The sequence below is a fragment of the Mycteria americana genome, chromosome 6, assembly GCF_035582795.1.
Source record: "Mycteria americana isolate JAX WOST 10 ecotype Jacksonville Zoo and Gardens chromosome 6, USCA_MyAme_1.0, whole genome shotgun sequence".
NCBI classification, from domain to species: domain Eukaryota; kingdom Metazoa; phylum Chordata; class Aves; order Ciconiiformes; family Ciconiidae; genus Mycteria; species Mycteria americana.
The window spans coordinates 63,957,550-63,977,369 of NC_134370.1; the positions used below are offsets into that span (position 1 = coordinate 63,957,550).

General features: G+C 41.9%; 1 protein-coding gene across 1 annotated transcript in view; it reads left to right on the plus strand.

Annotated features, from left to right (window-relative positions):
• The first annotated feature begins 14,487 nt into the window (after positions 1-14,487).
• CHD2 (chromodomain helicase DNA binding protein 2) overlaps positions 14,488-19,820 on the plus strand; it is a 72,702-nt gene continuing 67,369 nt past the window's right edge. Inside the window, exons 1-3 of the mRNA XM_075506263.1 lie at positions 14,488-14,905; positions 17,584-17,655; positions 18,370-18,459. The gene's annotated coding sequence lies outside the window, so the exon portion shown is untranslated. The remainder of the gene's footprint in view (positions 14,906-17,583; positions 17,656-18,369; positions 18,460-19,820) is intronic.

Sequence of the window (19,820 nt, forward strand, 5' to 3'; positions counted from 1 at the left end):
TGTCGCTGGAGGTAACTCGCGCTCCCGTGGCTTCTCTGTGGCTCAGTCTTAATGTCCGGTTTCACATTTTGTATTCCTTCTTAAAAGCACATAGATGAGACTACATCTTTCTACGTGCAGCAGGCCTTATGAGATCAGAGCAGGCAAAACCCCTCGTTCCCCGGTGAACAAGGCTTGTTTTCAGTAAAACCAGTGCAGCAGGGTGTAGTTCTACAGCAGCGTTGCTAATTAAAATAGTGGCAATTTCTAAATACAAAATTAGAACAGTCTTTGAGGACAATTTGTTTCAAGACAGCAAGAAAAGCAGAAAAGGAGAGAATGTGTAGGAAAGACACAAAAAACACAGCACAATTTTCTAACTTTTGTAGCTTTCAACTATTTACTTAAGCTTAGGGACCTGTGGCCATTTTGGGAATGAATTATCTGATTTCAAAGGTTTTAAATACCTCATATGATATTACTACCTTTGAAAATAAGGTCCCTACTTTATATGGATGCTTAAATATGAGTTTAGGTTCTTTCTTTTATGTTTTGCAGATGGAAAAAAGGAGATATTAAAAGACTCTTCATACATATATTGTGCCATTTTTCCTTTACTGCAATTTGACATCTAAAACTGATCTTTTTTCCTTATATAATAGATAGCTTTCATTCTTGGGGTTTTTTTTTTTTTACACTTTGATTTAAGTCTGCCAGTTATTCCCAAAAGCTCAGTATTTATATTTATTCCACAGCAAGCATGTGACTTGTGTGACTGCATAATTATATCAAAATGAATTTGGGTTCCTTTTGTTGCAAAATGTTCTAGGGCTACAGATACGATTTGAATGCATGATAAGCTCTGAGTATTGAGATTACAAGAAAAACTATCTACAAAATCCTACGGATTAAGGTCATGCATGAGATATTTAATTCTCCCTCCTGTGAGGTTCGATTGCAAGATACAGTCTGCTCCCACTGACTTCTTAAAATGAGAAAGCTGAAAAATTGACCAGATTCTGTTAAATTTGCTTTGCTGCTAAGTGGAGCTGGAGGTGTTGAAGAAATAGGGAGCTGTGAGGAAAGGAAGAAGCAGGGACCAGGAGGGTCAAAATCCCTGCTGGCTCACAGCTTGAAAGCGAGGAAAGCCACCAAGATGACACTTTTTCTGCCAGAATTTGATCCACTACAGAATTAACTGTATCAGAAGGGGAAGCTCTTCCTCTTCATTGTTGCTGTGATTGCAGCAGTGTTTCAAGGCAGCAGCTGGGACCAAGGCTCCATTGTGCCAGGCCAAAGAATCTGTGTCCTTGCAAGTAAAGGATGCAAGGTGAGGACAGGAGAAAAGTGGAGAGCAGAATGGAGGTGATGGGGGAAGCACGTTGGCCCTGTGGAAATGTAGTCATAGGGTTATTTTTCCCCCAGGGGCGGATATATGATCAGACAATATACCACAGAGCCTTGACTTGATGGAAGGCAAAACTGGGATTTCTCTTTACTGGCCAGCCAGTCCCCAAAGCACTGAAGACCACTGCTCACCTCTACATCTGCCAGGAGCTGAATTTTTTTTTTTTTTATGGAGGTAACCATTCTTCTTCTGCTTGAATTTGCTCTGAGATCACCAGTTCTTTTTTTCCACAAGCTATTGAAAATCATCCAACGGGAATAACTTCCAGTAACTGATTCTGATGTACAAATGGGGTGTATCCTTACGGAGAAGAAACCACCCTGTTTTTAACAGTTAAATATCGATCAGCTGCACGCACTCCTTCTCAAAATAACCCATGGCTGTAACACTTTCACCCTGTTGCAGACATTATCAGTCTCTTCTGTCCTTCATGATGCCGGTAACTAGGGCATCGCTGCTGCCTGACTGCATGTCCCAAGGGAGCCTGGTGGGGTTTGTGCAAACCTGATTGGGCTGAGAAAGGGGTGGAGAAATGCAGTTCTCTGCCCAGGATATATTTAGTGAATGCAGCTGTGGGAGGCAACAGGAACAAGAGAGCTCTTGTATTGCCAGTGCTCTGACAGCTCACATGCCTAAATAATCTGCTATTTTCTTAGCAATACACCTCCCCCCCCCCCCCCCAGTGTTTTTAATTTGAATGTAAACTTATACTTTAACGTAGCCAGAATTCTTCCTGGAGCTTAAAAGTGAGATTTGTTATCGTGCCAGCCTTGCTATAGTCCTTCAAGGGGAGCAGCAGGCACCTTCCACAGGCACTGGACCTTCTCCATGGCAAGGAGGGAGATTTGACTTCGTTTTCACGCATTAGAGAGGCTAGCGGTGTAGGAGTAAGCCTTTCATGTACACTACAGCACTTGCTTGGACTGGAAGCAGCCCTACAGCACTAGTACAGCCCCTCCCAAGCAAATAAACTCTGCTTTTTTGCTAGGGCTGATGAGCTGGGGTGGAGAGGCTGCTTTAAGTATGCCAGGGCACTTCATCGTGCTGTGCAAACTCTGCTGGTCTTCCTGGCATCCCCGAGAGTGTGATCCAATATTCTCTGGTATGTCATGGAATTAAAAAAAAAAAAAAAGCACAAAAATAGGTTTACGGATCTGCTGGGTCAAGTGGGAGCATGTTACTGTTGCTCTGCATTAGGATTAATTTGTCTGTACTCCCTGGCCATGTACAGACTTGCCCCTGGAGAAGACGACCAAGGCTGGATCTCTGTGCATCTTCTTCTCTGGCTTGTTCCGCACAGTGCACAACAAGCCGTGAGCTAGTCTGCCTCGAGCATTAAAAGTTTATGACAAATTAAACTGCAGCATATCAAAAGAATAATTTTTTTGGTCTTGTTCTAATGCATTTAAGGGGTTAGAAAAACAAGACTGGTTCAGGGAGGTCCAAAGTATGTCTTTGTGTCGGGGCAGAGCCCAGGGATGATAGAGACGTGTATATTTAGAGGGAGACAGACTATGCCATTGCTTTCTTAGAGCTCGCCCCACCTTACAGTGTTTTTCTGTCCACAGCAGCACTGCTGGGAGATGCTGCAGTGACACAGCTGGGTTTCCTCTGCTAGAGCAGCACCCTGCCCCTTCCCACCCCACGGTGGGCAGCATGGGTTTGCTGTTCCCGTAGCAGGCACTTGTACCCACCTGAAATCCGTATCAGAAATGCAGTTCCTGTGGGTGGCTTTCATGGTTCCACCACAGGCTGGCACAGATACTGAAACAAACCCAGCTTTATTAAAATTGTGCGGTACATGTGTTCTGGATATAGCTGTCCCTTTCGTCACGGCACGCAAAGGTGGGTGTTTCAGTGGTCAGTTTTTCTATCAAAAGTATTTACTAATGCGTAGAAAAATGCATCTGTGAACAAATCTGCACTGAGCTTGATAGCCTGGGTACCCACGCAGTCTTTTCTGTCCCTTAAGCTCGCTGAGACTGTGTTTGAGACTTGAGTTTTTCAGCAGTTAAATGGTTAACTTCAGGACTAATTGGCTCTGAGAGCTCCACTCCTTTGCAACAGATTATTGGCATGCTGGTAAGAGCAGCTCCCTTCCTTCCCTTCCCCCATCATTATAAAAACATGTACTGTAGCGAGAAACCAAATACCACATGGCGCCCTACACGGAGCCCATCAGTGCTCCAGCTCAGTATTTAGCACAAAAGTCCCTTTATATTTGGGAAGTGGAGGGAGAAAATTCTGGAAACGCAAGATCGCGGTGATATCGGCTGAATCAGCAGATTTATGTGCACTGTACAGGGTGCTGGAGTCCAGAGCCCCGCGTACCAGCCCAGGCTGCACGCACCCACTCAACCCACGCCAGCGTGGGGAAGAGTCCCGGGTGTTTTCCAAAAGCTGAAGGCAGATGGGAAAGGCTGGTCCCTGCACAAGGAGAGCTCTCTGCGCTCCCCGTCGCTCCTCTGTTTGTCAGGTTACGGCTTTGTGGAGGGCTCTGAGCAGTCCCTAAGGACTGAATGTAAAGAGAGAAAAATGAAAGCTTTAAAAAAAAAAAAAAAAAGTTGCATTTCTGGTTTCCTGCGGGGACGCGTGCGTTTTTAGGCAGCTGTCTACAGAGGCAGTCGCCATTTCGTGAAGCAGCGTCAATGCAGCGGGAGGAGACATGTTGTGTTTATGGGAGTTTGTATTTTAAGGTTTTCTCCTTGGTTTTAATCAAGAGACTCACTCCACCTTCACCGTCTTTCAGTCTAAAGGCTTTCATTTTTAAACTTAAGGTTAAAAAAAGGAATAACAAGAAGTAAGAAAAACAAGGGGAAAGGGGAAAAGTTCTCCTGAGGGGATCACAGCGTACGACCAAAATCAGGTCTCTCTCCAGGAGACTTCAAAACTTTTAGAGGTGTAACGTGGTTCCAAAAATGTCACCAAGGCCATAGAGAGGATAACCAGGATGATAACGTGTCTGCCCACCCAGCATCGTGGAGGCATAGCTGTGGTGTTCAGGGAAAATGTAGTCTATCAGGTATGTTATAAGTAGAGTATTTGTTTCTAGCATAAAAAGATGTCTGACTGGTCCGTGCACACACAATACCGGCCCCTTTTGGCTTGCATGGGCTGACCTGACTTCCAGGTATTGAGATACTAGTTTTGATCTAAAATCTCGGACTACGGCTAGTGCTGCAGAACCACTCATTTGATCAAAAGAGAAAATACTGATTGTGGCAGGAGTGAGGGCAGACTGAATCGCCTTCAGTGCAAAAGTCTTAGAGCAAGGAACAACGTTTCTCTTAAGGGTCTTCGGTGTTGGAGTTTACTTTTTCCACTCCGAGATCTTTCACTTGCAAAATACGTTATAAGGCTCATCTGTTTAACAAGCCGCTGGGAGCTGGGAGAGGGAGCATTAATGCCGGCGTTTGGGAATACAAGCGATACTGTTCCATTTGATTTTGGTTTCATGTCATTATTTTCTGGTTTCAGAGTCAGGAAAAGCTGCTCATTTATTTTTCATGTAGCTGTATTTTTATCCTGGCTTCTTAAGGAGACAGAGCTTATGAAATCGCGCTACTAGAGGCCTTGAGCTTTTGATCTGACGTTCAGTTTCAACAAATTTCAGTTCTGGAGTTTGTGTGCTTTGGGGGAGGCTGCAGGTTATAGAGCCCAATTAGCGCTTCCGCTAAAGAAAGAACTACCAAATGAGTGCAAAGGCTATCTCTTCTGCTTTCCTTGCTGACCAAGCAGTCAGCATCTATGTGCCAGTTGACCGGTCAGTAATGTACAGCTCGGAAATATCTCAGTCTCTGCCTGAATATGGCGCAGGAGTGGGGATGCTGCAGCAGTGCAGTGCTAGTTGGGTATGTGGGCTGCTGACTGTCAGAAAAGCAGGCCTCGTTACTTCAGCTGCTCACAAAAAGACTTGATAACTTCTAACCATGATATTCAAATCCAAACTAGGATTGCAAAAAGTATTAGTCATATTTAAAACCAAAAGTAAGTCAGATGCCGCCATGTTAACTGCAGTTGAATTTTGCAAGGTCTTTGATCTCCTCCTCGCTCTGGGTCTAAAAGAGCATTTCCTTTTAAAGCGTGTCACCTGCAAAGACTTCTCCGAGACAGTGATTCCTGCATTGCAGAAAAGCAATGTAAAGAAACCTTTTTGCCACCTGAAGATTATTATTTTCTTGATTGCCCTTTTGTACTCTGCCAGGGTTACATTAAATCCGCAGGTCAAACGTAACCTGAGTGCAGTGTGCACCGATGACCAGCAATACATGTAGTACAGAGCTCTAGTATGAAATTCATGCACGTCTTTGATTTGTTCGTGTAAGACTGTGCATTATAATGATAATATAAAGCATAGAATAATTTTCATAGATAAAAATTATTTTTCTAGCATATACTAATATGCCTTTCTGAACCTCTTAATTAGGTTAAATTTTTTCCTATGCTTAATTCCATTTTATTAACGTCACTTGAGTAGACTTTCTGCATTTAAATAATTGTTCTTCAGCTTCCTTTTTGGTTCCAATTTTCATTATCTTTAGCGTGTGTGTATATATATAAATATAATAATTTATTAATCTTTTGAACAGAACAGTTTTCGTTCATGCAGCAAAAGTACTGTCCCTGAATATTCATTATCAGCACCTGATATGCTAGCCAGGAGCACAATACCTTAATAACTGGAGTTTAAGGAAAAAAGGCCAGTTATTAAAGTCCCAGTGTTTCATTTTTGTTCGTGGTATGATTCTAAATTATTCAAGCATTTGATTTTATCTCCTGCACATACAAACTCATGTTCCCTGTACATTTTTTTCCTCCGAAGTGTTCTATGGTCTCCTGTATCTTATACACTAAGTCAGTGTTCAAATGTCCTGTTTAATACCAGTAACATGTGTGGCTTGTTACAATAAAATTTTAGATAGTTTCCCAATTAAATGCATTTTCTTTTTATTTATTTACTTCTACTTAAGTCTAACATTTGGTCTCTTGATAGTCAATACTCTGTTTTATGGAAAGGTTTTAAAGGTGTACTAAAGGAGATGAATAAGAGGTGAAGTACCTAGCACAATTTAATTTATATTATTCCTTTTGCTATTATTAATAAAAATAGGCAAGAAAAAGAAATGTTGGGGAAAATACAAAGAATAGTGATGCAATTATACCTGCGTGTGTAAAACTACATGCTTGTGCTTACTTTTGAAATTTAGACCTCTGCTTTATGTTCTCTTTCCCTTCTATGGACTGGGTTAGTTCATTTCAGTGGCATTTTCCAAGTACTGACATACATCTTCATTCCTAAATTCAGTTCATATGCTTCCAAATCCTTAGGACAACATTCGGTTTAGACACACCAAGAAAAACCTGGAGTGATTCCACTGACCTAAATGTAATTACTCAGTGCTGAATTAAAGGCACAGGCACATAACTTAAGACCCATGTGTCTGGAGTAACAAGAAGAGATCAAAATCTCAGCTTTTGTCATTAAAGTAAATGTTTCTAGACCTTAAAACAAGACACACTTGTAGAGAGAGGTAATACCTTCTTGTTAAATCTGCTACTAAATCTTGAAGAAAATAAGTCGCATTTTGGGCATGTAGAACCTTGTTCGGGTCTTCCACTGGGTGCAATTGCAATGAAAGTTGCAGTCAGATTTTTCAGACAGTGATCAAGCGCTGTGGATGTCTCACCCAAGATGTCTTGCATTCCCTCTGCTGCCTGAATTGTACAAAAAGCCATTGACCTCATTTTACGACAGGACTGTACCAACAGTGTTTTCTTGGGCTGCTTACATTTTCTCACCAGTTCACCTTCTAATACTAATCTTTGACTAAATATAAAAAAAACCCAACCCCACACCGTGAATGATTTCAAGCTGAGACAACAGTATCACCATTAATGGCTTTGTCAGAGACAGTGTTTCAGCATGCAAACCTGTTGCCTGCAACAGTTAAAGCTGCTAATTCTGGAGTTTAGAGAGACGACATGCCTGACACGCACAAAACTGCTCTAGGAGCTGCATCAAAGAGCTCTGATGAGCTCTCCTAGCTGGATAAAGCTCTGGCAGGAGCCAGTTTATAGCGAATTGACTGTAGGAAGAAAATATAAAAGCCCATGGGAAACATCAGTCTGACACAGAAGCTATTTCTGTTCAGGTGACATTCTAATCCAAGTGTGTCCCTGATATAGTATCACTACATCAAAAATTGATTGGACTCCACATCTAACAAGTATTGACAAATATGAAAAAGTTTGTTTTGAGCGACAAATATAAGGGGTCTTCTCTTTTATATATATATATATATATGGTACATTACAACATGGTGATTCAGTGCTTTGTCAGACCGTCTATAAAATAAAAAAAGTATATGCTTGTAAGATTTCAGAAAAAAGGTGCGGTTGCTTTTCACTCCATGTGGCAATTTGCTGAATAATGCATCATTTTGTCAACTATTGTATAGCAATCAATAAAATGCCCTACAGTGCTACCTGCACACAAGAGACAAGAATGAAGATCGTTATGGAAACAGGCTTGAAACTTGCTTGAAATAAAAATCCCAGTTCTATACTTGCAGTTTGGAAGGCCTGGGTTGTTTTTCTTTTCATTCTAGAGTAGCTGTAATTCATCTTGTTCCATTTGAGTGAAATTCATCATGTTTGCAAGGCTAGTATGAAGCCCTTTGCCTCCAAACCTCCAAGGAGATTTACCAAGAAAGTATACTTGTTGTTATGCTAGTCATCTAAACTTTCCAGAGACTCCACTAGAACTCAAATGGGGAGTTAGTAAAAAATAGAACTTATAGTTGGGGGGGGTGTGTGTGTATGTGTTTGTCCTTGATTTTGATGTATAAACATATATTTGTGCTAAGTCTCTTTTCCCGTTTCTGATCATATTCCTCAAACACTTAAGCAATCAAGCTTTACTGGCTCATGTTTGCAGCAAATAAATTTCAAGGACGGACAGATGAATGCCTTTGGAAAATGAACTTTAAATCTGCACAAGGAAGTAATCATGCTAGAATTTCAAATTATCTAAGTTTAAAACAAAACCCAAATTATTATTAATTTCATTGTCTAGATCTTCTAAAAATGTATTTTTTTTCCCAGCTACATCTAAAAGCCAAATATTCTGAAGATTTTGCTTAAAAGTTATAAAATATTCTCTTCTGACTCTATGCAACAATTGTGTGATATATTGGAAAATGGGAGAATAATATTTTTATTTTGAAACATAAGATTGGGTATGGCTCTCAATCTTGCCAATGCTTTTTTTTTTTTTTAACAGACTTTTGATAAAACGATGACCATCTCCCAGCTCAGCAGAACGCTCCTATGACTCTGCAGACCGTATTTACAGCCAGAATGGTAAGTTAAAGAACACTATTTGCAACTTCTACCTTTTAAAGAGATTTTAAACCCTACCAATATGTCTAATCCTTGCATGTTTCCAGTCCTGCAAGTTTCCAAGCAGCAAACTTCATTAGTACAGAGCAGTTAAAGCGTGTAAGTCAACTCACAGAACCTGCCTTTGCATGCTGTAGCTATAGGTATTAAAGTTCCTGGGAAGGGGCACATTAGTTTCTTACTTGCTTTCAAAGGTGATTTCAGTACTAAGAAAAGTTGCATCATTCTTTTTCGTGTAAGGAGACATGTAATACCTTGTTAGCACTTGTATAAACTCTGGTGTCTAAGCAGGTACAGGCAAAATGGTCAATCAGTGTTTTTTCTACCATGTCCCAGTCCTCTTATAAAAGTTTGCCAAGCCAAGCAGAATAGTTTGTTACCTAAAAGCTGACCTTAAAAAACCCAAATCATTTCATACAAGTAGCAGGGGTTAAGAAAAGGGGTAAAGAAACAGATTTGTTGTTCCAAGCTCCAGTGACTTACTTTAAGAAGCAATTACACATATTATTAAACAATCACCCAAATTCTTTAAGTTTGAAACTGTCTAGAGTTTTAAACTATCATAAGATTTCATCAAAATAAGGGCTACTGTAACTTCCCACTTTTCTTATACCTCTAAGACTGCTGTTTAAGGCAATCACTGTATGTTAAATGTTGACCAAATACAGAATAAGTACCTTGACTGAGATGGTGACTATTTCTTACAGTTAAGATGGCAACAGGGGTAATTTGAAGATGATCTACAATGAACTTCAAGTTTCAAACTTCCTTAAGAAAAGCGGACTTGATTTCTCAAAAAAAAATATATGTATATTCCTTAGTCCAGCTAATATAAAGCACAATAATCCTCTCACTAGACAACAGTTACTGGTCTTTTATTTGCCTTATTGTATACAGGAACTCATGCAAAACTGAAATAGCGAGGTGCGTAGGTTGTTCAGGAGCTCTTAGATCTAAAATTTGAGCTCAGGCCACAAGATCACGTGTACAGAAACAACGCTGATTCTTTGATGCATTGTGACAAACAAGTTAAAAATTTGCTTAGGAAAGACAGTTAAATCCCACAAAATATATTGGTTCCATTTCTCACTTCCATTATGTCTTTATACTTTTTATTGATAACTTATTTTTCTTTGAAAACAGGAATAAAAAGAGCTGAATCTTGGTTAAAATTGCTTCATTTTGAATAAACCGAAAAAGCACTGAAGTTTGGCTTAGCAGACTGAAAGATTTTTTTCTTTACCATATGTTTATGACACTGATAAGAATTTGTTTCTAATTATTCGTTGTAATGAATCTTTTGCTTGCTGCTCACAAGGTTCATCATTCTAAACATTAGCACCATAAAAGTGCTAGCAAAACCACCATATTAACATAATCTTAGTTTTCAGCGTTAAATCCTAGAAACAAAAAGGGCGTATGTAAAAGTTCTCTCTATGTGTGTAGATGTGTTTGCAATTATTCATTACAGGCTGGAACAAAAGTCTGGATATGAATTCCAGTTCCAGACCCAGAGCAGAATGAATAGCACGAGCTGATTGCTAGAATTGGTTTTTATCCTTGCTGCTGCTGTTGTTATTGCTTGTCTTCTGACAGTAGCAAAAAGCCTTAGCTAGGATCAATATACCATAATAATCTTCACCAGTCACAGAGGGAAGTTGGTTCCATGCTTAGAAGAACTTTGTCTTTATTTACATTTCTGTCTGTTGACGTTACTCTGTGTCACTGCTATGAAAAGCCCACAGATGACAGCAGTGCAGGCATAGCCGTACTCTTACAGTGTCTTTGTGCGTGCTGCTCCAAAATCCTAGGTTTTCAGAAGCGTGATAGAAGGTAACTTGTATCTGCCTGTACAATTACTGTGATTTTAATAGTGAAGTACTGAGGAAGGAAACAGAAGGGAAAAAAAAAAGCAGATTGTTTGTTTTTGCAACATATTACAGGTTACATACAAAAATAGAAAATAGAGCTATACTTTATTCAGGACAGAGCGACAATTTCTGTGAAACTGACACCCAGTTTGGAGGAAGTTAAATGCCTACCACAAAACAGCTTGCTGTGTTCAAAGGGCATTTGATATCCTGTCTGCATATTCTCTATCGAAATAATCCAAACTATTATGTTTGGCTTAGGGCCTAGAAAATTGCTATTGATTTCTCCTGAAAAGTGATAGTTTTGGTTGAAGAAAAGTTTGGTGATACTGCACGTCTCTCGATCTTGTTTAGACTCCTGTTTTCCACTTCAAAAGGCAGATACAATACTTAACGATTTGTCAAATACTGGTGTCAGATCTCTGGTCTTTCCATTATATTTGCGTCTCCAAACGTATGCTACGTTTGCACCTCATGTATGGCAAAGAACAAGCTTCTTCAGCAATCTTTTGGTATCCTCTGGTACAGAGGGCATGTTGGGGCAGGCAGGGAAGGGACACTGCCCTGTGAAATTACAGTGTGCATTTGCGTGTTGTCCCTAAGGGATAATAACAATCTTCATGGGAGCTGGGGGGGAAGGAAAAAAGGTTGTAGAAGGAAAATAGTTTGTGTGAGTACCAGAAAGTGAGGTTGTGTGCCTCTATCTGGAATGCTAGCCACAGATGCAGTCTCAGAAAATAGTTCCCAAATTAGTAATGGAAACATTAAGTTGTCTCATTATTATCAGATATGTGGTTCATAAAACATGGCTGAAGTATTTGGTCTAATGATACACAAAGCAAGAAAGCGTGTCATCTAAAAGAGAAGAAAGAAAGCGTATGGAGGAATTTGTACTTGTGTAGAAATGCTGAATTTAGAAGGAAAAAACTGGTGTAACCACAGAGGCAGTAGGAATGAGAATTTTGTGTTTATACAGAGCTGACCATGGGAGATAAAAATGTGAAAAAGGAGACTAGCACTGTTCTACTGTTTCATTGGGACAGAAGAATGCAAACAGACTGTTACCGGTATGCGAACAGCGAATCAGGCACTCTGATGAGTGCCGTGGCTCTGGAGGGAGTGACTGTACTTATGTTCACATACATATATAACTCACTTGAAGCCAAGAAACAGAAGAGGTCATGGATACTTGTGTAAGCTTTTTTGGAGCTACTTTAGGCCTTGGTGGCCAGGAAGCAGAAGAGCAGCACTGAATATATTTAATGAGGATATTAGACTTCCAGTAATTATTTGGTTACATGTAGCAGCAATAGAGTAAGTGACTTTCAAAAACATTTCTGTCCATAAATGTACATGAATATTTTTTTAAAGAGGAATAGTCTATTATACTAGACAGTCTGGTATAGTTAGAGAAAATCAGATAACAGTTTGAGCATACAGGTTAGGTCTTGTTCAGTTACAATCTTAAACTCTTCTGGCTGGAATCGCACTACTCTCATAGTGCAGTTATGTCTTGAATGCCTGATCTCTTTTCTCCCTTTCATGTGGCTAATGCAAATGATCACACTTTATATATTTTTCTAGAAATGTGCTTGTATTCTGGGAAGAAACAATAGAAAGGCTGGAAATCATACCCTGAACTTCTCATCTCAGTCCTTGCTGTGAAGTCATACCTTGCAGTGTCGGCTGAAAATGCCGACATAAGTAGAAGTGCTTTTGCTGCGCCCTACTTTTATCTAGTTCCTGCCTCATCCTTGGTTGCCTTTCCCCTTTCTTCACTGTTGGTAGTTTTCCAAGGAGGACAGCATCTGGGTTCTGTCCATGCAAACACACGTGAGTAGTTCCACTGAGAGCAAGAGGATTAGCCTTTGCAAGAATCTGAATGGGAATGAAGTTGCAGAACAGGCTTCCTGCTCTTCATAGTCTCTGTAGACCAGAACTGCAATTATTCTTGTGTGTGTGGGGGAAAAGGCTTTTTGCCCTCTTCCAGCGAGACGCAGTATCTGCTGTTTTGCTCCACCATTGATTCCTTGGCTGGAGGCTCCCATGCTGTGGTACCTTTATGCAGGCCACCACCGTCTCTTCTTTGAAGACTGTAACCACCATCTCACCACTGTCTACAAGCCAGTAGATTTGTGCGTTCCTCCCCTGCTATCCTGTACAGGGAGATCAGCTTTTCTCTGTATTTTTACAGGAAATACATCTCGGGTCAAAATCATTTCTCCTCAGGGACATTACTGAGGGATTCTTTTCAGCTGACCCACTACTTCTGACTTTTTCAGGACCCAGCTCAGGAGATTGCTGCTTAAGTCCAACTGCATGATTTCAAGTGCCAGACTAGCTCCTGAGACCTTCCATAATCATTTTAAGCATTGTTGGTTTAACTGCTGCCATAACTACCTGCATTATTAGTATAAAAAAGGAAGAATGGGACACCTTTCTCTCTGCTTTTAATGGAGTAAGCTGTGCAAATAAAAGGAGAAATGCATGCATATCATTCAAAGTGACTGCTGAAGTATATAGATATTACTTATGCTGTTCTGTCAGGTTTGCAGGGTGTGCCTCTTGCAGAGGAACATCATAACCGACCGGCTGGGGACAGGTGTTTATGACGGTGACCAAGAATGTGGGGGATGCCCCTCTATCGTGCTGATATCTGAAGTGGTTTCCATGGCAGTAGTCAAAATAGGAGACAGTGTCCTGGTGAGGTTGGCATACGAGACAGTTTCTATGGTGTTGGCTAAAAAAAGCACGATACCTAGTTTTATTTGGGTGTCTGTGATGTTTTCGAGAGGTACTAATGAGGACTGGGATTGATGCTGCAGACAGGCAGGTGATGTGGTCGCTCTGGCTCTCTCCACCGGTGGGGCTTAAGAGCAGGTTGAGGGTCTACTCAGACCCTCAGACAATGCAGAGGAGGCCCAGGGCAGTTGGCTGTACTCTGGTCAAGAGAACAAAGGTTTTCGTGGCACCGTTTTCTGTGGTGAGGTGGAGCTGGTGCCCAGGCCTGGCTGGCGGGTGGGCTGTGCTAGGGCCCCGGCCGGGCTGCTGCGTATCAAGGGCTAATGAGAACAGAGGTGCTTTTTGTGGGAATGGCAGCATAGGGTGCAATGGCAAACTGGGCCGTTAGGTGAGGGGTTCTTACAAGCCAGGTTAGGGGGGCTGAACCTCACTGTGGATCGGTGCAGGTTGGCAGCCTTGGGCCAAGCGGGGTGCCTTGGGCAGGCTGAGGTATGAAGAGATTTCTGAAGCGTGGGCTAGAAGAGAAGGCGGCGCTCAGACCAAGCGGGGTCACGGCTGAGATGAGGCGGGGTGGAGCTGGGGACGCCCCGGCCAGGTGGGGCTGGGGAGGGGGCGGCAGCAGGGCCCAGGGCCGCCGGCGGGGCGGGCGCTCCGAGCGAGCTGCCACCGCCCGCCTCCCTGCTCCCGCTGAGGGGAGCCTTGTGCGGACGGGGCGCGAGCCCGCGGCGGGCGGGGCGGGGGCGCGAGGAGGCGGGCAGGAGCCAATGGGGAGCGGCCGGCGCCGCTCGCCAACGCTCGGCGGCGGGCGCTGAGGCGGGGGAGCGGCGGGGAGCGCGGCCAATGGGAGGCCGCGGCCGCCGTGCGCGCGGGCCTGGGGTGGGGAGGTCGGAGGAGGGCGCGGCGCGGCCAATGGAAGCGGTGCGCGCGCTCGGGCCTGGCGGGGAGGGCGCGGCGCGGCCAATGGGGAGCGGCGCGCGGCGCGCGCGCAGCCGCGGGCGGGGCGGGGCGAGGGGGGGCCGCCGCGCGCCGTAGGTAGGGGGCAGGGGCGCGGGCCCGCCCCTTCCTCGCCGCAGTGAGTAGTGAGCGGGCGGCCATGTTGTGCGGGGGGGAGGGGAGGAAGGAGTTGAGAGGAGACGGGAGAGACTCTCTCACACACACGGCACAAGATGGCCGGGGAAGCAGCCGCAGCTGCAGCCGGGCTCCCGGGTGCTTTCCCCGCCGCTCGGAGCGGGGAGGCCCGGCGAGCGCCCCCGGGTGCCGGTCTCGGGGGCCGAGTCGGGCCCGGCACTCTGGGGGTTCCGGGGCGACGGAGGGCGGCGAGCCGGGCTGCCGTGCGGGGCTGCCGACGGGCGGAGGGCAATGGCGCCGGGCTCCGGAGCTCTGCCCGCGCCTCTCCCTCGCCGGGCGGGCGCGGGGCCGTCCCTCACCGCGGGCAGGGCGAGGAGGGGAGCAGCGCCCCGTTCTCAGGGCCCCCGTTGCCTGCCGACGGGCTGCTCTTCGCCGGGTAAGTGCCAGAGTCTCCTCGCTTCTCATTGTCCTTTGTCCTTGGGAGGAAAAACAAAATGTCCTTGGAGCCGGGAGGGGGAGGGGGCGCCTGCCTCTCTCTGTCCCCCCTCGCCGCTCCCTGAGGGGAGCCTTGGGGACCCCCCTTCGTCTCCGTGACCCCTTTAGGGTGAGGGGGGAGCCGCACAGTTTGGGGAGGGAGCGGCGGGAGAAGGGGTGCCGCAGAGGGAGCCCAGCTCGGCGACCGCCCCGGTGACACTCGTCGGCTCCCGGGCTGCAGAGCGCTCCCCCTCCCCCCCGCTCATGCAGCAGCGAGGGGGCTCCGCACACCCCGTCCCCCAATGCAGCACGGAGGATGGGGGCAGCTGCAGACGGGTTCCCCGATGCAGCAGTGAGGAGAGGGGGGGCTGCAGACCTGTTCCCCTCCAGTGCAGCATGGAAGGGGGGCATCTGCAAACCAGCTTATAACTCCAATGCAGCAGTAAAGGGAGGGGGGGAGAGGTGAAGACTGTACTACATCATCAGTTAAATGTTTAGCCCCGAGCCCGTATCTGTTTAAAGAGCATTTGTTGCCCATTGCTGCTCAGATGGGGATATGTTTTCGTAGTTTGTAAGAACAAAGACGCCATGTCCTTTTCTCTTAAAAATAAAACTTGGTGGTTTTTTCGTGGGGTGTTGGCTTTTAACTCTTTCTAAACCAGTAAGAAAAAACAGGCTGCGGATGAGACAGCTTAGTACTTTACTGAAACAATAGATAGAAATTTACTTCACTTGAAAAACAGCAGTTCAGGTGCAGAACTTTAAAGAAAACTCTTAAGAATTACGTGCAATATGATTTTGCAATTAAAACGGCAATACAAAAACTTACAAGCTTAAAAAAAACAAAGCTCGGTCATGCCAAGTCTACAGTTTAAAGTTGGCAAAATACTACAGTTGTGATTTAGACGACGCTACGAGAAGAAAAGGTAGTTACTTAAATATGAATTACATGATAAGGAAACAAATGGGTCTGTGTGTGACATTAAAAGCTTTTAAAAAGCATTTATTGGGTGTCAGTTTTGGGTTTTGTATTCAGTTTATGCATTTTTCAGGGGGCTCGCAGTCATTTCTGTTTACGTAGCATTTTTATCGTTGTTTCGGTGGTTAATAATTTAGGAGTTGTACAACACCTATTGCAAGACTTTCTAAAAATACAAGTTTAAATGGAATGCCTGATGTTTGCTTTGCGTTGGCTCGCATTCAGCAATTGCCAATTTAAGGGTAAAATTGTAATTCCAAATGTATAAAAAGTCACTATAGTAGAGCAAGAGGTAAATATTAAGAACTTTAGTTTTAATTGGAGATTGTGTATAGCCATATTTGTTGGATTTATCTAGTGTACACTTGGACAGTATTATAAAACTCCGTGCAGGTTTTAAATATTGCAGTTGGAGGTAAATCTACGTTTTTCGGTACTTCCTCTGCAAATAGGAATCCATCATTACAGCAACGAAAGTTGGCTTTTTTTTTTTTGGAAATATAAATACAAGTTTCAGCAACCATTGGACTTCTGTCACCTTTATGCAAAGTGTTCGGTGTCTTTATTTTAGATTTGGATTATGGTGGTTTTATAACCCCAGCAACAGTTCTGCAGTGTAGAACAGGTTCTGACATACACACTTTGCTGAAAAGAAAGTTCTAGCTTTAGGTGGGTGTCTGCTGTATTTTTGTTTTTTTTTTTAATATATTAGGGGATAATTTTTTAAATAGCTTTGACTTGTTTCCTTTAGCTACTGAAAATAAAATAGCAGCTAAGTGTCTCTGAAAGTAAATTGCTCTTAATTCTTAACATATTTTATTTAATGGTTCTGCTTTTTTGTATATATAAGGTGTAGGAATTTTAATTTATATTTAGATATCTTTTAATGTAACATTAAAATATTTTTTTAATTACCCACGTATTTACAGAATGATTCCAGACTTATTCTAGATTATGAAATAGTGGTGATAAATATGTTTAATAAATAAATGCAAAATAAAATGTTAAGCCTTTTCACAAAAGGCGAGAAAAGTTGGCTAGAGGTAGTGCAAATATGGTGTTCCTTGTGTTAAAGAGCATAGTTTGGGATCTGATTAAAGGTTAAAGAAGCTGAAGGTTTTAAAACTGTATTCTGAAGGGCAAAGAAGATACCTTTTTGGGGGAGATCAAGTAACTTATGACTTAAAATTCAGAGAAGCTGATGACAGAAGCCATTTTAAAATTACTTTCCTGTCACTAGAGGTTGTATTTAATTTTGCATAGCCTTTTTCTAAAGACTTTAATGTGAAAAAAAAGTACAAGGACTGAGAGGTATTGTGTGATAAATTACTCGTAAGAAAAAAAAAATCTTAAATTGGCTAGATAAATGTCTTTAAGTCATTCAAAATTAAAGTAATGGGAAACAGAAGAGCAGATTGCAGTTATTCATGCAAAAATATAGATCATGCAGTCATTCTTCATCTCCAGTGTTTTTCTTCAGCCAAGTATGTACAGCCACCCGTACTTTTATTTTTAGAGTTGAGTTCTAAAGATACAGTTGCTGCTATCATAAGTTTTTCTGAACTTAATAATTACCTAAAGATCAATAAATTTCAAGCGTCTGACTTGTTCTGCTTTTCTAAAGCAAAATGCTGAAAATTTCCATACTTTCTTTTTTTTAGGTAGAATTCCATGAACAATACCTTATTTCCTGACTGGCTTCCAGAAGAATCGTTCATACCTTATTTTCTTAGGTAAGAGTGGTTATAACTTTTGGTAGTATGTTCATTTCCTTGTTATTTTTTTGATCTTGGGATTTGCCTTTTTGCTACTGTGCAGACAGGGGGGAAAAAAAGAAATCTCATTTTTAAATTGGAGGGGACACATTTTATAAATTATCTGGACTTCTTAAGCCTTTTTTGCAGATATGGGTAGACTGTCTTAAAATAATATGATGTTTATGCTGCCAATTCTGTATAAATTTTAGTTTACTAAGGCTATTTAGTAAGTGGATTGTTGTTTTTTTACATATGTATACACATATATATGGATTGTATTTGGAGGGAAATGACAGTATTTTCACAGAAGTTCCGTATGTCCTATTTCACCAGTGAAAACGTGCATTGAACTTTAAAAATTGTTTGTTTTTTGTACTTAATGAGTTTGTAGCATTGACGCTTGGGGATATTGTAGAATTTGTATATGACAGTAATAACCCTACACTTCAGGTATTCATACAGAAGGAGATTTTTGGGGCCTGTTTCTCGTTTTTGGAGACCTGAATGCTAATGTTTGGCAAGGATAGAATATTACATTTTTGTACTGTAGGTAAAATTTTTTTATTAACTGTAAGACACCTTACGTGTTTTGAAAAAGTTTATATCGGTCAAGAACATTAGAACTGTAGGTAAAACCTGTATGTACCTTTGTTTTCAGACAAACCTGGTTTTGTTTTTTTTTCTTTAAAGGCTATTACTGGATACTGTTCTTACTTCCAAAGATTCAGATGGCTGGTTGGGTAACAGACCTTGAGCAAAAGTCTGTACTGTGCATCCCAGGTATGCTATACTGTGTTGTGTGTGTGTTTATTGTCTTTTTTTTTTAATTATCCTGGAAGTAATTTTTTTTTTTTTTTAGCAAAATAAACATTGAACACTTAAGCTACAGTATTTTACTTTGTTGAATTATCTTTCAAGTTTTAGTGCATTTGAAAACTGTTAGTATGTACTAACAGTTGATGTAAATACAGTAATGTTAACGTCTCCTTACACATCTTATAAGATTTTCGTGGTCACTCATAAATAACTTCTTTTAAGAATCTGAAATGACCATGTCAACACATTGTAAACTAAAGCTGTGCTTATGAGGATTGCCACCTCTACTAGGGACATTCAGTCTACTCAAACTTTGGAAATGCTTTTCCTTCAGTTCAAGGTATTGGTTCATTTAGCAAGTGACACTCATAAGCTTTTCCTTTCCAATAAATTGTTTTTATACAATAAACTTAGACATTCTCTTTCCAGTGTAAATTTTACTCTGAAAGGCTAAACCTGCACCCATCGTTATGAAGTATCTTCCTGTCCTTCTTACAGTATAAACAAATCAGCTAATGTGGTTTTTTGGGTTTTTTTTTTTTTTGGCACTTTAAGGTTCTGCATTTAGAGACAGTAACATGTTACATTTGAGTCATGCTTTCACCATGGTGTAATTAAAAGTTGGGGATCTTGTTTGCCTGTCTTAACTGGTTCCTTTTCACAGCTTACCATGCTAATGTACTTCAATACATATTCAGGACCTCAAAGCGTAAGGCGTCTTCATGAAGACATGTGTATCAGGATTCTCAAAAATACTCTTGATAAATTATGTCATTTTTTAAAAGCAAATTATCACGATAACTTAAGAATACACCTGTTACGAACCCCTACCTGTGTGCAGCTGTTCTCTTTGGCTTGGATGAAGGCTTCAGCCTGTTCATATAAGAGAAGTCATATGCCAGTTTTGCATAAGCTTTTTAAAAATGTCTCTTCAGGTTGTAATAAACCTTCATCTGCAGTAAGTCACTGCTAATATGCAAGACAGAATTCAAATAATATTTATAGATACTAGACATATACTGTACACTGTGGATGTCCTGCAACAAAACACAGCTAACGAACAAGGCTGTTAGGTATGTTCTAGAACTTCATTGTGTAACTGTCTGATGTGAAGTTTGAGAATTAGAAGTTTGTGTTAGAAATGATCTGGTACCTTGAGAAGAACAGCAGAACATACTTGAAATCTCATGGGGAATTTTCAATCACCAGATATTGCACAGTCTGTAACGATAAAGGCAAGACTAGCCTGATTCACATAAAAGTCTGATAGTAATGATGGTACTGAACTTGTCAAACTCAAGACTTGTATTCCTAATGTTAAATCC